Source organism: Euprymna scolopes, chromosome 21, assembly GCF_053919585.1.
Source record: "Euprymna scolopes isolate OS-2025 chromosome 21, ASM5391958v1, whole genome shotgun sequence".
In the NCBI taxonomy this organism is placed as follows: Eukaryota; Metazoa; Mollusca; class Cephalopoda; order Sepiida; family Sepiolidae; genus Euprymna; species Euprymna scolopes.
The window spans coordinates 35686750-35702973 of NC_136502.1; the positions used below are offsets into that span (position 1 = coordinate 35686750).

Consider the following 16224-nt stretch of genomic DNA (forward strand, 5'->3'; position numbering starts at 1 on the left):
TTACTTCCGAAAGGAGGAAATTTCTGCTCAGTTTATGAAAAGGGAATTGGTGTGCACGTCAATTTCTTTTGTGCTATTTGTAACCGTTAAGTACATCAAAGTTCACTGGAATTACTGGTAGGTTAAGAGAAATGATAACAAGTTTGTGTGCGTGAAATGTAAGACAATGGAGAGGGATGAGAAGTCAGATGTGGAGAAAGTATATCATTACTCTCCATGCAACGCATGTCCTCAACTCTCACTGGTCAGGTTTCACTTCCATATCACACTGCGTGCACATGTCACGTCGTGCAGTGGAATTACTGGTAGGTTGAGAAAGGCTAACCAGTTTGTATCCAAGAAATGTAAGACAATGGAGATGGATACAAACTCAGATGTGGAGAAAGTATATTTGGAAGACGAAGCTATTGATAAATGCAATATTTGTCTAATGTTCTTTTCTTTTAATTAAAATAAACTTTTCCAGTCAAATTTTCCATTTGAAATGTTTATTTTTCATCAACATCATCATATTCAGTTAAATGTTCATTTTAAATGCTGACATGTGTTGGACCGCTTAATCTGCTTCCAAAGTAAAATTTCTCTCTTTATTTCAAGTTCATCCTTATCACTCGCTTCCATGTTTTTCTTAGACTTTTCATGTGAACTGACCCTGCTATCTCAACTGTTCTACATCTAATGACCCAAGAACTCATCTTTTCTTTTCAACGTGTCCATACCGTTGAATTCTTCTGGTTTGCACACAGCTTCCTATACTGTCCAGATTTAATCTTTCTCTGAGGTCATCAGATCAAAGCCTATTTGTAAGATTCACATTACATATCCCTTATATTATTCTCATATTATTACTCTCCATGCAACGCATGTCCTCAACCCTCACTACTCAGGTTTCACTTTCATATCAGACTACATAGACATGTCTGGTCGACCAACGGTCTGCTGGTTTATAAAGGCAGAATTTTCATCTGCTCCTATTTCTTGCAATCACACTAGAACCTGCTCCACTTTGTGCTCCAATAGTATTATGAAGGTAATAAAACGGATTTTGTGTTTTTTTGAAGGCAATACAATGTAATTTCACTGACGCTTCTACAAGTATTTGAAAATATTGAATAACAATTTTTTGTTTTTCAATAATTTTCTTTTATTACTTGTTGAGTGTACAGGGTGTTTATAGCGTGGAATCTGAATTTTCAGGATTAAAATCTCATTGTTGATGATGACGTTAGAAAAAGATGTTTGATCATATATATATATATATATATATATATATATATATATATATATATATATACTCGGGTTTTTTTATATTCAAAAGTAATGGACTAATGAATTCAACGAGGTTGTTAGATAGTGCTCAATAAAAAGAGCTGATAATACTTGTTTATTGTTATATAAACATGCTCACATCCCGCTGCTCTTGTTCTTGAACTTTTGAATAGTCAAGTCACTGCCTGATGATATCTGTTGTTTGATTGAAACAAGTGGCTATTTGTAGCAGCGGGATGTGAGCATGTTTATATAACAATAAACAAGTATATATATATATATATATATTTTTAATATTTTCAAATACTTATAAAAACACACAAGTGGCAGAGGCATTACATTGTCTTGCCTTCAAAAAAAATAAATAAAAAAACACTCATTTTGGACAACACTTTTGTTTTCTTTTTGCTAAGCAGAAGAGTTCTCCAGAAATTAATTAAAGTTCCATACCACCAACGGACTTTATATTTGCCCCGGACATGCCAGCAACTTTGCAAGTTTACTGATGTTTGTATAGTGAGAGGAGGAGATTGAAATGAATAAATGTAGGCATTTCTCTACCGTTGTTGCTACATGGCCATACCTGTCTATTTGTTTGTTTATTTTTCTTTTTCCTTTCTCTTTTCCAGTTTTCCATTTTGCGCTTGGCTTTTATAAACTTTCAGATAAAAAACACTCTTAACACTACACACAATGTTTCAAGCAACACTTTCTTTATAATTTGTCTAATTTTTTAATTTTAAGAAATTAGATTTATCACTTTTTGCATTCGGGCTCTTCAATTAATGGTAAAAAAAAAAAATTGAAATTTTGTTTCAGATTTTAAACTTGTCCAAATATGTGGCCTTGAATTACGACATTAACCATAAAAATTGCTGGTTCTTATCCAGAATTCCTCCTATACAAAAAAACAAAATTTAAGAAAAATCTGTTTGATGTAAATAAGAACATAAAAATTTTATGATTAACATAAGAGCAGCTGTCTTGACCACCATTTTGAAACCGGAGATAACTCAACAATAATTCCAACTTGTAAGATTTATGTTGTAATGCCTACGAATTCCCATTAATCGCTTAAAAATGATTCTCTTTATAAAAATAAAACTACTTGATCAATTAATATGATGTTTGGAATATGAAATATATTTTCGTTTCAGGTACATACATTATGTAGATTTTTTTTATTTTTGTTTTTTTTTAACATGATGGAGTTCTGGACAAGAACCAAAAAAAATTTTCCTTTAACGATTTTTGTTCTTTTGTCGACGATATGATAATATGACGGGTTTGGATGGCAAGAGCCATTGCTGACAAATAAAGGATCAACTGTTTTTGGAGTTGAGCATATTAAATTTATCTTCACCAAAAAACTACTGGTACAATTCTAAGTAGGTTTAGTTAATATGTACCTTTGATTGTGAATACATGATTCTTTTTGGCAATGTCGAAATTAGTGAATGGCAAAATGCACAGAGTAAAAAAAAAAGGGGACTCTTTTCATCGAACACCATTTTATTGCGGCCATAAAATTAGTTTCAAATAAAACCTGATAATTGTCCATATCAGAATTTCTGAAGTTGAATCTCAGCATCTCAATCGAATATAAATTCATTTTGCAAACAAAAGAAAGATATTGCTAAAAAAAACACAACACGAAAAATTAAGATGTTAATCTTTGAAAATTCAAACTAATCATGGGGTTTTTGTCCAAAAATTCCTTCCATGTTAAGAAAACAAAAATAAAGAAAGATCTGTATGATGTATGTACTCGTGACAAAACAAAAATATCCTATTCCAAAAATCTCGTCAATCAAGTAGTTTTATTTTTATAACGAAAATCATTTTTAAGCGATTAATAGGAATTCATAGGCATTGCAACATAAATCTTGCAAGTTTTGAATTATTGAGTTATCTCCCTTGTTAATTGAGTTTTTTTTTTCTTTCAAAATGGTGGATGAAACAGTCACTCCTCAGATACTCATAAAATTTTATTTTCTTATTTAAAAGTCAAACCACTAGATCAATTTACGTGATTTTTGGAATTATATTTTTGTTTTGTCACAGGTACATACATCATACAGATTTTTTTTCTTTATTTTTGTTTTTTTTTAATATAGGAGGAATTCTGGACAAGAACCAATTTTGGTTATATTAATTTAAAAATACAACACAAAAGAAATTTTAGGAGACTCGTTGTCACTCAGATTCCAGGGAGCAACATCCGTGCTTACTAGTGAAAGAAGACTAATAATGTCGTGTGTGAGAACTTCTTCTGAGTAAGCAAAAAATATTTAAGAAAATAAAAATAAAATTAAATTAAATAGAAACAAAAATCAAATCAAAATTTTAAAAATGTATGGTTTATCAAAAGATGAAAAGTAGATGATTATTTAGAATTATACTTATATTGAAAAATTAATATACAGAAAATGCAGAAAAAAATTTTAATGGTGTATGTACCTGTCATGGAACGAAGATGTCATATTCCAAAAATCATATAAATTGATCAAGTATGTTTTTTTTTTATTTAAGAAAATTAAATTATGATATGGCAGATGGGAGGGCAGCCAATCGCCATATTTGTTTAGGATGCATTTAAATTCAAGAATGGATAACTCAATTCGACTAACAAGATTTATCTATTTCTTTGTAAGAAATCATCAATGGTTGCCAAAAATACTTAATCGTTAAAAATCATAAAATTTGATTTTCTTCAATAAAAAAACAAAACTACTTGATCAATTTATCTGATTTTTGGAATATAACACCTTCATTCCATGACACCATAAAATTTTTTATGTATTTTGTTTTCTTTTTATTGAATAAGTGTAATTTTAAATATGCACCAAAAAGTGTGCCATTCACTTTGTGATTTTTTTTTTTTCCCCCCTTCATGTAAAACATTGCCATTTTATTTTCCATGTTATTTGCTCGTATTTGGCAAAGGGAGGAGCCATCAAAAGCTCTTGCAGATAATTTGATCTAAAACTACTTTAAATCCTTTTCGTTTTGGAATCGGCAAACCATGCATTCACAAGTTTTATTTCATAGAAAAAAAATGTAGCATTGATCGAATCAACATTTATTTATAAATATACGAGGAGAAGAGTGACACCCTTATATAAACGGGACTCCCCAATTTCAACATGAGAATTTGGTGCTACGAAAATATTTCTCATTAATCAGTCAATTCCTTGATGATGAAGCGAAATTAAAATTTCTAGAAGACATTTCCTAGAAAAATAAGTTATTTTCAAGATGTTTTTTTTTTTTTTTTCATCAATTAATTTACTCTCAGTTTATGCATTTCTCTATCTTAATGTGATTACAAGACATTTCTTATTGCGAGAACATTACGAGATATTACCAGAAATAATTAATGTCCAAGATGTTTGTTTTTTATTTTCATCAATTAACTATTTTCAGTTCATATAATATCATTATTCAGATTGGTTTTAGAATAGACAACAAAACAACAAAGTTGTAAAGAAACAAATATATAACAAATAAATGTTATCAAAGACAAGATAAGTTACTATTCTTCTACCTACTTGGATAAGTTCTTGGTGTTTTAACTGATTTTAAAGTGTGAAAAGCAAGTAGTGTTGAATGCTTAAGTTTAAATGAAAACAAAAATGGCGTCATGATGCTTTTTCCATTGTGGAGATCCACGATCGGTCAAAAAACCAATAATAAATAAAAATAATGACAGAAATCCATCCAATAAATATCACCATGACATTTATTGGGTGAATTTCTATCGGTATTTATAGTTATTACAGACTTTTTGAGGAGAGAGTGTCAATTATAATCAGCTAACGTACTTCCTAACTTTCGACATGGCTGCTACCGGAAGCATTGACAAGGTAAATCAGTTCCTTCACTTTTATTGTTCTTCAGTATTTCTATTGTGAAACGATTTATTGAAATATAATATAAGAAAAAGGACATTATTGAAAAATATACAATAAAAATTAACAAAATTACACAGATAAAAATCACACCATTAGTCTTTATTTGCACTTTTACTAATAAAATCAAAAAATAAAAGTTTTTATTTTATTTGAAATTTTATAAGAAATATGTTTACGAAATTATAAAAATATGTTTTCTTTTGATTTTAAAAATAAAAGATTTTTTTTGTTTGAATTTATATAATAAATATATGTTTATGAAAGTATAAAAATAAAATTGTTGAAATCAAAATAACAAATGAAATTATTGAAATCAAAATAACAAAATTTCAAGCGTCATAAAAAATTGTATCCAATTCTCAAAATAGTTTTAAAAGATTTTAAAAAGTGGTTTAAATAATTCTTTTTAAAAAGAGAGTGCAAAAAGTGTTTTCAATAATTCTTTCAAAAAATAAAAGTAATTTCAATAATTCTTAATTTAAATAAGACCAAAAAAATTTCCAATGAATATTAAATAAAAAAAAGGTAATAAAAAAAGAGTACATGCACAGGGGAGATATAGGCGTGAGAGAAAAAAGCGAAAGAAGAACTGATTTGCCTTGTCACCACTTCTGGTAGCAGCAACGTCAGAAGTTAGGAAGTATATTAGCTGACTATAACCAGAGCGTCATATTTCTTGTGTAAACGTAAATTTAATAATTTCACATTGAATTATTATTATTTTAATTTACTCTCTAGTGATTATCTTATTGAATTAAAAAAAAAATGCAATAGTGTGAAATAAAATGAAAATTTTTAAATCTTTTTTTTCGAGTTGCAAAAAAAGAAAAAGAAAAAAAAATCTTCTTGACGTTTAACTTTGAAAGGAATTTGAAAGCATTCAAACTAGCGAATAAAAAAATCATTTCTGGCTTTAAAATTCTTATTAAATCCTTAGTATTAAAAGATTTAAAGTTTTGGAAGCTTTTTTTTTTTAACATCTAATCATTCTATAGCAATTCCAGCAAGATTATCTTAACAAAATTAGTTCTTTGATAACAATTTGGTTCAAGGAATAATTTAATGACCAAACAACATGGTAACGATTAAATTTTACTTTCAAAATCATATTAAAAAGAACAGGCTTGGATAAAAAAAAAAAAAAAAAAAGAAAAAGAAAAATGAAACAAAAAATGAAAATGGAAAGACTCCCAGACAATGCTGGATGGATGGCACTAATAATTCTGAAATGTGAAAGGTGTGTGAACAAAATTATTTTTTTAACACAATCACTAAACTTGATATTTTCCTGAAGAAGAGAATTATCTTTATTTTATTTGTCAAAACATTAAGAGTTAATCAATCTCTATTCTGATGAGCAGATTGGCATTGTGGTTGAAACAATAGGTTATCTTTACAATTACTGTTTCCACTTCCCTTCCGGTTGCCCATCCACATGTTAAGAATGTTTTTATTTTATAATAACGTTATTATTTAGAAAAACCCTTTAACTATTCTGTACTTTCACCTGATAATTAAATAAACAAAAGTTCCCGTAAAATAAAAATCAATAAAAAATGAAGGAACAGTTGAAAATGAAGTTTAGTAAAGATAACCAAGCAAATGACCTGTTTGTTATCCAAGTTGAAATAGAGCATTAGTGATCTCCTGTTTTTTTTTTTTTTTTTTTTTTTTTTTTTTTTTGTCGTTTTCATAAAATATGTTCATTCAATTATAGTTAACTAAAGTCTTCCTTTCTTTTCCACATGCCTGTTACTGGAATTGGTAATCACTCAAAATAGTCACTTCATTTTTTTAAATTTTTATTAAATTATATTGAAAACACTTTTTGCAATCTTTTTTATTATTAAGAATTATCGAAAACACTTTTTGCGATCCTTCTTTTTTGTTTTTAGTATTAAGAATTATTGAAAACACCTTTTGCAATCTATTTTTATTATTAATAATTACTGAAAACACTTTTTTTGAAATCTTTTTTTTTATTATTAAGAATTATTGAAAACACATTTTTGTAATCTTTTTTTTATTAAGTATCATCGAAAACACTTTTTTGCAATTTTTTCTTTATTATTAAGAATTATTGAAAACGCTTTTTTGCAATCTCCTTAAAAGGCAACTTGCGCACGTATCACCAAAACAGTAATAAAAGACTTATTAAACGAAACTTCAGACACGCAGTGGTTGGCATGGCATGGTCTAATCGTCAACAAATAAATCTGCCCAAAGTTAATTTTGTTATTTTTATTTCTATAATTTCATAAGCATATATTCATTATAAAATTTTAAATAAAGAATTTTAGGTATTTTTTTTTTTAGATTAGGTCCACCTTTACAATTTTCTTTTAAATGACGACTTTTGAAAGTTTTTGACTATTGCTGAATATGGAAATCGCATTGAAATTTTGCAGAAATAAGTAGTTATCGAGATATAAAAAGTTGTTTTATGCATTGTATTCTTTCTCGGCCATCTTTATTATGCGTGTAGATTTTTTTATGGCGCGCACACGCGCGTAAAAAAGATGGCCGCCAAAGAATACAATGCATAATACAACTTCTTATATCTCGATAACTACTTATTTCTGCAAAATCTCAATGCGATTTCCGTATTTAGCATAGTCAAAAACCTATGCAAGTCGTCATTTAAAAGAAAATTGTGGAGGTGGACCTAATCTAAAAATTTACCCAATTTTATTTATAAAAAAATCTTTATTTTTATAAGTTTGTTATTAAAAATGCAAATAAAGGCTAATTTTGTTATTTTTGTATACTTTTCAATAATGTGTTTTTTGTTTTTATAATTTCAATAAATTGTTTCAAAATACAAATACGCCATTAAAAAAACAAACAAACATAAGTGACTATTTTAAGCCGTCACCGGTTCCGGTAACAGGCACGTAGAAAACAAGGGCAGACGTTAGTGTACAATAACCATCCATTCTTTTAATATTTCAAAATGGCTGAATTAGGACATTGAATGTGATATTATTTTTATAGCAGATTGATTGATATTTTATTTTAAATAAAATAGAATTTTATTTCTATTTTTTAAATTTGTATGATTTCATTTTGATTTTTTTTTTTCTAAGTGGATATGCAATCAAAACACCCAACAAATCCTGGTTTGCTGCACACCCATAAACCGCCCTCTACAACAAAAAGTCAACTCGTTGCAGTTCTGTTCAAACTCCCACATTAAACACACACGTATTTGTGAAATTTCAGATAAACTGGCTACTTTACTAGTGTCAACTCCCAAATAACATAGAATCTTACAGGGTTTTCATTTTTGTTGTTTTTTTTTAGACCAGGGGAAGAAGAGGAGGGAGATGGTAAACAAAAATAAATTTTCATCCAAAAATCCACTGAATTTTTTTTAAATGCATCAGTTGGAGTGATTATTAGTTCAAAACACTTAAATGTATCAGTTAATTTTGATATTTTTTTATTTTAAAAGAAAAGAAACTGCCAACATGGCACCTGTCGAAGGCAGAAACTATCTTTATTATAATTGTTGTGGTGTTCATCTTACAGATAATAATGAACTCTTCATTTGTTGTATTTGCTTTTCTGTTCAAACTTTTTTTTTTTTTTTTACTAATTACCGAGTTGTGTCTTTCTTCCGAACGCTAATGTGACCACAACATTAATAATATTCAAAGTGGTTTTTGGTTGACTGTAACCCAGAAATTTCTCTACCTCCCCCACCAATAAAAAAAAAAAAAATCCTGTTGCGAGTCTTAGAATTCATGGGGAGATGTGAGGTGTGTATAATATAGCCCGTCTAATTTCAGGGTGGTACCCCCCGTTCACACAAAAACAGAATTGCTCGGATTATTAGCATTCGGATTAGAACTAGGATGTGGAGGAGGTTGATTGGTCGGTGGCACTGGGTTTGTCGGCCCAGATTGACCACTACCGTGACCGTGGGGCCCACCATTACCGCTGTAGCCTGAAGTGGTATTCGAATAAAAACCTGTCCCCTTATCACCAGCAACCCCAGTGGATGAGCCGCCGCCTGTGCCAGTACTTGCCGAACGAGCCGGCGAGGACGAGGAGGCGAGTGGCAGGGGTATGGGTAGGGGAAGTGCTGGTGATGTAGGCGACGATGCTGGGTGTCCACTGCTGCCGCCGCTGTTGTTGTTCGACGGCGAGAGGGACGACAGGCGCTGAACTTGGTGAGCCTTCTCGTGGCATTTTAGGATGGAACGGTGCAAGAACACCTTGCCGCAGAGGTCGCAGCCGAAGCTTTTCTTATGTGCGTGGTTGCGGACGTGGGTCTTGAGGTTGCCCTTCTGGCTGAACGACTTCCAGCAGATGTCGCACTGGAAAGGACGCTCGCCGGTGTGGCGCCTCCGGTGGATCTTCAGGTTGCCGCGCTGGCTGAAGCATTTCTGGCACACCTCGCACTGAAACGGCTTCTCGCCCGTATGGGTTCGAACATGGTTGCGCAGCGTCGACACGTGGTTGAACATCTTCTTGCACGTGTCGCACGCGTACGTCTTCGACTCGGCGTGCGCGGACCGCTTGTGCGCTTTCAGCTGGTCATACAGCGGAAAGTTTTCTCCGCAGACGTCGCACTTGAACGTCCGCGACTCAAAGTGGTCCCTTTTGTGCGCCCGCAGCTGGTCGAAGGTCGGGAAGTTTTCGCAGCAGACGTCGCAGCTAAACTGGTGCGGAGGTTGCTGCTGCTGGGGAGATAAATGTTGCTGGTGCTGAGAACTACCCCCAGAATTGCTACTTTGATTATTATTATTACTATTATTACTATTATTTGTGCCGCTAATATTATTATTATTACTACTATTATTATTACTATTATTGTGATTATGGTTGTGATTATGATTATGGTTATGATTATGGTTATGATTGTGGTTGTGGTTGCTATGATGACCATGATGACTGCTACTATTGGAGTTACCGTGATGACTACTTGTGTTACCATGGTGACCGCTACTCGTGTTACCATGGTGACTATGGTGGCCTCCATTACCACCATGATGTCCATGATGGTGGTGGTGATGATGGTGTCCGTGGTGGTGGCCCATGCCACTGCCACCGTACATAGGTTGCATAGGGAACATTATGGCAAATTTTGTTATTCCTTATATAGTTTCTAATTCAAGGGAGACAACAGAGACGTTTAGGAATAAGAATATGTGACAGTTAATTAGTATAACCAAAAAAAAAAACAATTTATATGGGATGGTTATACGACTATATGTAGATACATATAAATTAATGAAAATGTGTTTTGTAATCAGCCATAACCATAGGTTTCACACAGTGAATAATTCATCAGATGACTGTCAGACTTTTAAGAATGCTATGCTTTGTATGCTTCCGGTTAAATTAATATACATTACATTATAAAGAGAATTAGTTAGGATTTTCATAGGACAAAAGCTTAATATGGTTTCATGGAGATGTTAAAGATATTAAGATAGAAAAATAGGGATTTTATAGGGTCGGATTAGTTTAATGAAATTGTGATAGGGACTTCTAAAATGTGGGATTGGAAATCCTAAAATTTGACAAATAATTCAAAGAACTTTAATAAAAGAAATTGTTACAATCATAGAAATTGCAGATGTTGTTAGATGGTTCACTACAACATTAACAGAAAAAAAGTGAAATCAGGCTGGATGGATAAACAGAGAAATTGGGATATATATATATATATATATATATATATATATATATATATATATATATATATACTCGTATATGAATTCAAATATACTCGTATATGAATTCAAGTTTATAAACTGAAGAATTTTAGACACTTAAAGACAGTATATAAATATTAATACTAATGTTTGTAAGACAATCTTATATACATATGTGTACGTGTGTGTGTGTGATAGGAAAGAAAGGGATTAAGTGATAGATTTTCCAGAAAGTTAATGAGAAATGAAGAGAGAGATAAAGATTTTGTAGAAGTTTAAAGAAAGAGAGAGAGAGAGAGAGAGAGAGAGAGAGAGAGAGAGAGAGAGAGAGAGAGAGAGAGAGTTTTTCAGAAAATTTAGAGTGAGGGATTTTTAACAAAATTTAGAGAGATAGTGTTAGATTCTCAAGAAATTTGGAGAGATTTTTTGAGAAATTTACAAATAGAATGTTCACAAAATTTAGAGAGAGAGATAGGGAAGAATTTTATAAAATTTAGAAAGGGAATAAATTTAGAGAGAGAAAGATTTTTTTTTAATTTATATATAGAGAGAAAGACAGTAAGAGTTTTTTTTAGAAAATTAAAGAGAGAAAGAGAGAGAGAACAATAGATCCTAGTGAGAGATTTTCAATAAATTTGGATAGAGATTTGTAAGAAATTCAAATAGATATCTTAAAGATCTGAACAGTCTAATGCGATAGAAATAATAATAAAAAAAAGTGTTAGACAACTTGGCACAGAAAAGATAAAAGAAAAAGTTAAACCAACTAAAACTGGTTGACAAATTGGTAGAAAATCAAAATCAAAAATAAAACACAAGTATCAAAAATTATAAGGGACAAAAACAAAATGACTATGAATAAATGTTTTATAAAGTAATTTGGATCTCCTAAAACAATAAAAATCAAAATCACTGAGAAAATAATATGAACAGGGTAAAAATAAAAATCAGTAAATAAATATCAATGATATATATAATTGTAACAAAATGTACTTAGCTTAAACACTTCACTGCAGTTTCATAGCATTACAAATCATCATAAGCATCTCCCATTCGAAAAATAATGCCAGAAGAATAAACAAAGACTAAGTCACCTCAGTTAAATTAAATTAAGTGTAGAAATTAGTAAAGAGATTGTAATGTGATCGCATAGGTGTACATGTGGACAAATACACTAAGGTAGATACAAAAGAAATATGTCAGGTACGCAACATGCAGAGCCAAATTTAGTTGAACTATGATATCAGCTATTTTTTGATTAAAGATAAATCATTTGTTTTTTTTTAAATGTTCTTGTAATTTATTATCATTATTATTATTATTATTATTATTATTTATTACAACTGAAACAGAAATAAATTTAATGAATTTGTGTATACAAGTTTCTCTTGCTCTCTCCCTCTCTCTATATAGATATATATGGGTTTGTGAAAATGTATCCTTTTGCGAATATTTTCTATTCTTTATGTATGCCAATCCTTTTTTAAATCAGAAGCTCGATGGCTGTTAAGATATAACAACAGAGCATATATATATATATATATATTTTTTTTTTTTACATAGGCATCACCATATATATATATATATATATATATATATATATATATATATATATATATGAAAAAGTTGAAGTTTAAGAACGAAAACTATTCAAAATATTCTGATGAGATAAAACAATTAAAAAGTTTATTTACAAACAAATCCACAGAATATATTAAATCCACAGAATATATTAAATCCACAGAATATAGATTAAATACTCCATATAAATATAAGCTGAGTGGTCATCAGCTTATCTAATTTGGTAGATTGCAAAAGTGATGACATGATTAATTAACATGTTAAATAATACTATACATATTATTACTTATGACAGAATTAAAATTTTAACTAATAAAATTAATTAATTAAATTTTAAATATTCTTATTGAATATAATATATCTATATATAATAAAATAAAATAAAATGCGTTTTTTAATCAGTTATGACCATTAGTTTCATGCCATGAGCTATTCCTCAGATGACTCATACATTCTAGGATGTTGTGCTTTGTTTACTTCCAGTTAAATTAATAGGATTAATTAATTAACCATAACAGATGTGATATATAAACCAACAGGTTTAAGTATACTGGAAGTTATTTTAAATAAATAAAATTTTAAATAACTGGATCCGATATATGGCTAAATAGAGTAAAGACTGGTAGGTTACGAAATACGATTGTTTTTAGATGGAATAAGAGTTCTGTTTGAGTTTAATATGAGGGCAAAATGATTCAGTCAAGGTAACAAAATATAAAATGCAAAATAAATAAAATATTCTATGTGTAAACAAACAAGCAATTATTTCAAAAAGGTTAATGAAATTTCTAAAATAATTAGAGATTAGATTTCTGTGTAGTCTTTCAGAGAAAATCAGTAAATAATCTCAGATGATTTGTTTGAGAAATTTGTGTTTATTCTTAGTGTAATTTGCCTCGCTTTAGGTTGTGGGGTTGATTTTATTATTGATTTTCCGGGTGTATTGTTGAGTTAGTATATATGTTTATTGAAGGAAGATCTCTTCACAAGTGATGCTCCACTATATACCAAAGTTTACTTTTTTAAAATATATTTTTCTGCAGTTTCATGTCATCATCTATCATCAAAAACGTTTCCTTTTTTTAGGGTGAAATTTACATGGCCTCATTATCATCATAGTTCTTTATTTTTCTTTCTCCAAATGTATTTTAAGAAAAATGTAAACCTTATATAATTAAGATGTCTGCAGCTTTGTAAAAGTTTTACTTAGTCCATGGATATCACCAAAAAAAAAAAAAAAAATGACAACATTAATTATGTAAAATTAGTTTCTTTGCTAAAAAGCAAGTTAGACAATGAAATACATACTATAAGTAAAGATAAGTTAAATGACATTTTAAACGATAATTTTTTTTTTTTGAGGGGGTGGTGGTAAATTTTTAACTTTATGATAACAAATGATATTTAAAAAAAATTTAATTGAACCTCCAGCTTTTATTTTTTTCTTTAATATCTGACTTGTTTTTAAAAAAATGTTTCACCCGAAAACAACCCTCTTTATCCATTCACATTATATTTGCATTATTACGGAAACGTAGGATGCAGTGTGCTTGACTTGGAAAAGAAAAATGTATTTCAGGGCAGTGTCAGGAAATCTTTCAAGATTTAAGTCAATAAAAATCCTCTGAGAGCTAGAAATGAATCTTCTGTTTGTACAGGTATTTATTAAACAAGAGAAATCTGGTTTTTGTATCGACACAAATACATATTACACAATGTCACGAACGGCTCAACAAGTCTTTTTTAGAAAAACAAAAGAAACATTTCTTCCTTGGTATCAAATGTGACAAAAAATGTCGCAGCAGTTTTCATAAGGAACGGAATGGAAAAATTAATAAAATACTGAATATCATATATATCATTTACAAAAAAATAAGATTAAACAAAAAAGCAGAAAATAGAAAATAAATGAATGTTTGTTTGAATGGCAAATTCTGAATGAGAAACTCAATTCAGTATTAGAATTAGTCAAAATGGCTGCCCCAATTTTTTTTTTTTACTTTTGGAATCTTGTTTGGTTTTGTTGATGTTTACTGATTTGAAACTTGATACTGTTTTAGGATTATTTCTGTAAACAAATTTAAAAAAAAAATATTTTATCAATTTAAATATTTTGATAATCTTCCTTCTTTTTTTTTCTTTCTTTTTCGATTTGTCCCTGCGGATGACTGTATGTTCTTGGTATACACAAACATTAATGAATTTTAAATTATAAATTGATCATACTTTGGCAGACATTTTTTTTTTTTTTAATTTTAGGATGGACTTTTTAAAAACACATAGATTTAATTCTGGTAAAAATTAAATATTTGCAATATTTGCAAAAAAAAAAAAAAACCCAAAAAACTTATCAGGAGTACTTCAAGGTTGGTGAAAAAAATGAGTTCTCAAATAGAACAATTTTTTTTTCGCCTGTTTGTTTATTTATTTTTTTTTTTAATTAAATAACACACAAAATGTTTTTAATCTCAAATGAGAAAATTGATTATTAGAAATTCGTGTGACAAATAATAATTGCACGATTAAAATAAAATAAATATATCAAAAGGTAACAAAAATATGGACTCTCTCATTTTTTTTTTAATCTCCCTGACAAAATAAAGCTTGTTTCTAGCTTATGTTTTCAATAAGAAAATCAACAATTCATGGGCAGACAACTCTGAAGAGAAAAAGCTGTAACGAAATCTATTAGAAAACTATATTTGAATATGCCACCCACAATTGTGAGTTTAGCACTTTCTTAATCGACGATCGACGGCTTCTGCTAGTAATTATGCATAGCTCTTTGTAAAAGAATAGAGCACTCAAAACAGCTGATGCGTATATAAATATTAAGATTTCCCTTACTTTATAACTTGTGCTGATGACATAGTGGATAAGAAATTCTATTTTCCACTCAAGTTTTCATCTCAGCTTGAAGTACTTGTATGTCTAGCCACACTGAAGAGCTGCGATACAGTGAAACAATCTGTTTAAGGATGACTACTACATATATATATTTGTGTGCGTGCATGCATGTGTGTGTATCTTTTTTGCAACTATGTTTGATGGCCACTTCCTTCTCGTGTGGACGAAATGCAGGTCAGTCACAGTCAGGTCACAAAGCCAATAAAGTTTTCTGAAAAAAGATTAAAAAAAAAAATAAAAACAAAACAAAAGAGAAACGAGAAAATCCTCTCCCTCTGTGTTACATGTAACAGTGAAAAAAAAAAAAAAACTTGACCTCTGTTACATGCACCTGTCAGAGGTTACATGCTGATGTAATGAAAGAAGACAAGAGGATCATGGGAAATTGGCTGAAGAGGCTGCTGCTGCTGCTGCTGCTGCTGCTGCTGCTACTGCTGCTGCTGAAACAACAGAACAATGGAACAGAAGGAGGATATGTTGCATCCGGGGTTTGGGAAAGATCCTTCAGGAACAGAAATAACTGGAAAAACAAACAAAAAAAAAAACATCTATGATAATATGTACAAATTTGGTCCGAAGAAAATTAAAGACAATAGGATTTACTTTTTATTTCGCTTCTTAAAACTCAACCAATTAAAAAAAAAAAAAAATGTAAAAATCGGAACTCTTGCATAATTTGATCCGAATTCTCATGAATTCCCATCAAGCATGGATCGGGTGAGACCGGCAATCATCGGTGTCAGCCACGAGCGTTGTTCAAATGTTGAAACGCTAACTCGACTTTTTATTTTACTTATTTAATTTTTTTTTTCTGTTATGTTTTTAGTAAATTTTAAGGTGATATTAAGGGGGGGCGGGGTGACTTTTTATGTTCTGATTAGGTACTT

General features: G+C 30.0%; 1 long non-coding RNA gene across 1 annotated transcript in view; it reads right to left on the bottom strand.

Annotated features, from left to right (window-relative positions):
- Positions 1-14074: 14074 nt before the first annotated feature.
- The window catches only part of LOC145242100 (uncharacterized), a 69048-nt gene continuing 66898 nt past the window's right edge, over positions 14075-16224 (bottom strand). The window contains exon 3 of the long non-coding RNA XR_013862654.1: positions 14075-15857. This is a non-coding gene — a long non-coding RNA (uncharacterized LOC145242100). The remainder of the gene's footprint in view (positions 15858-16224) is intronic.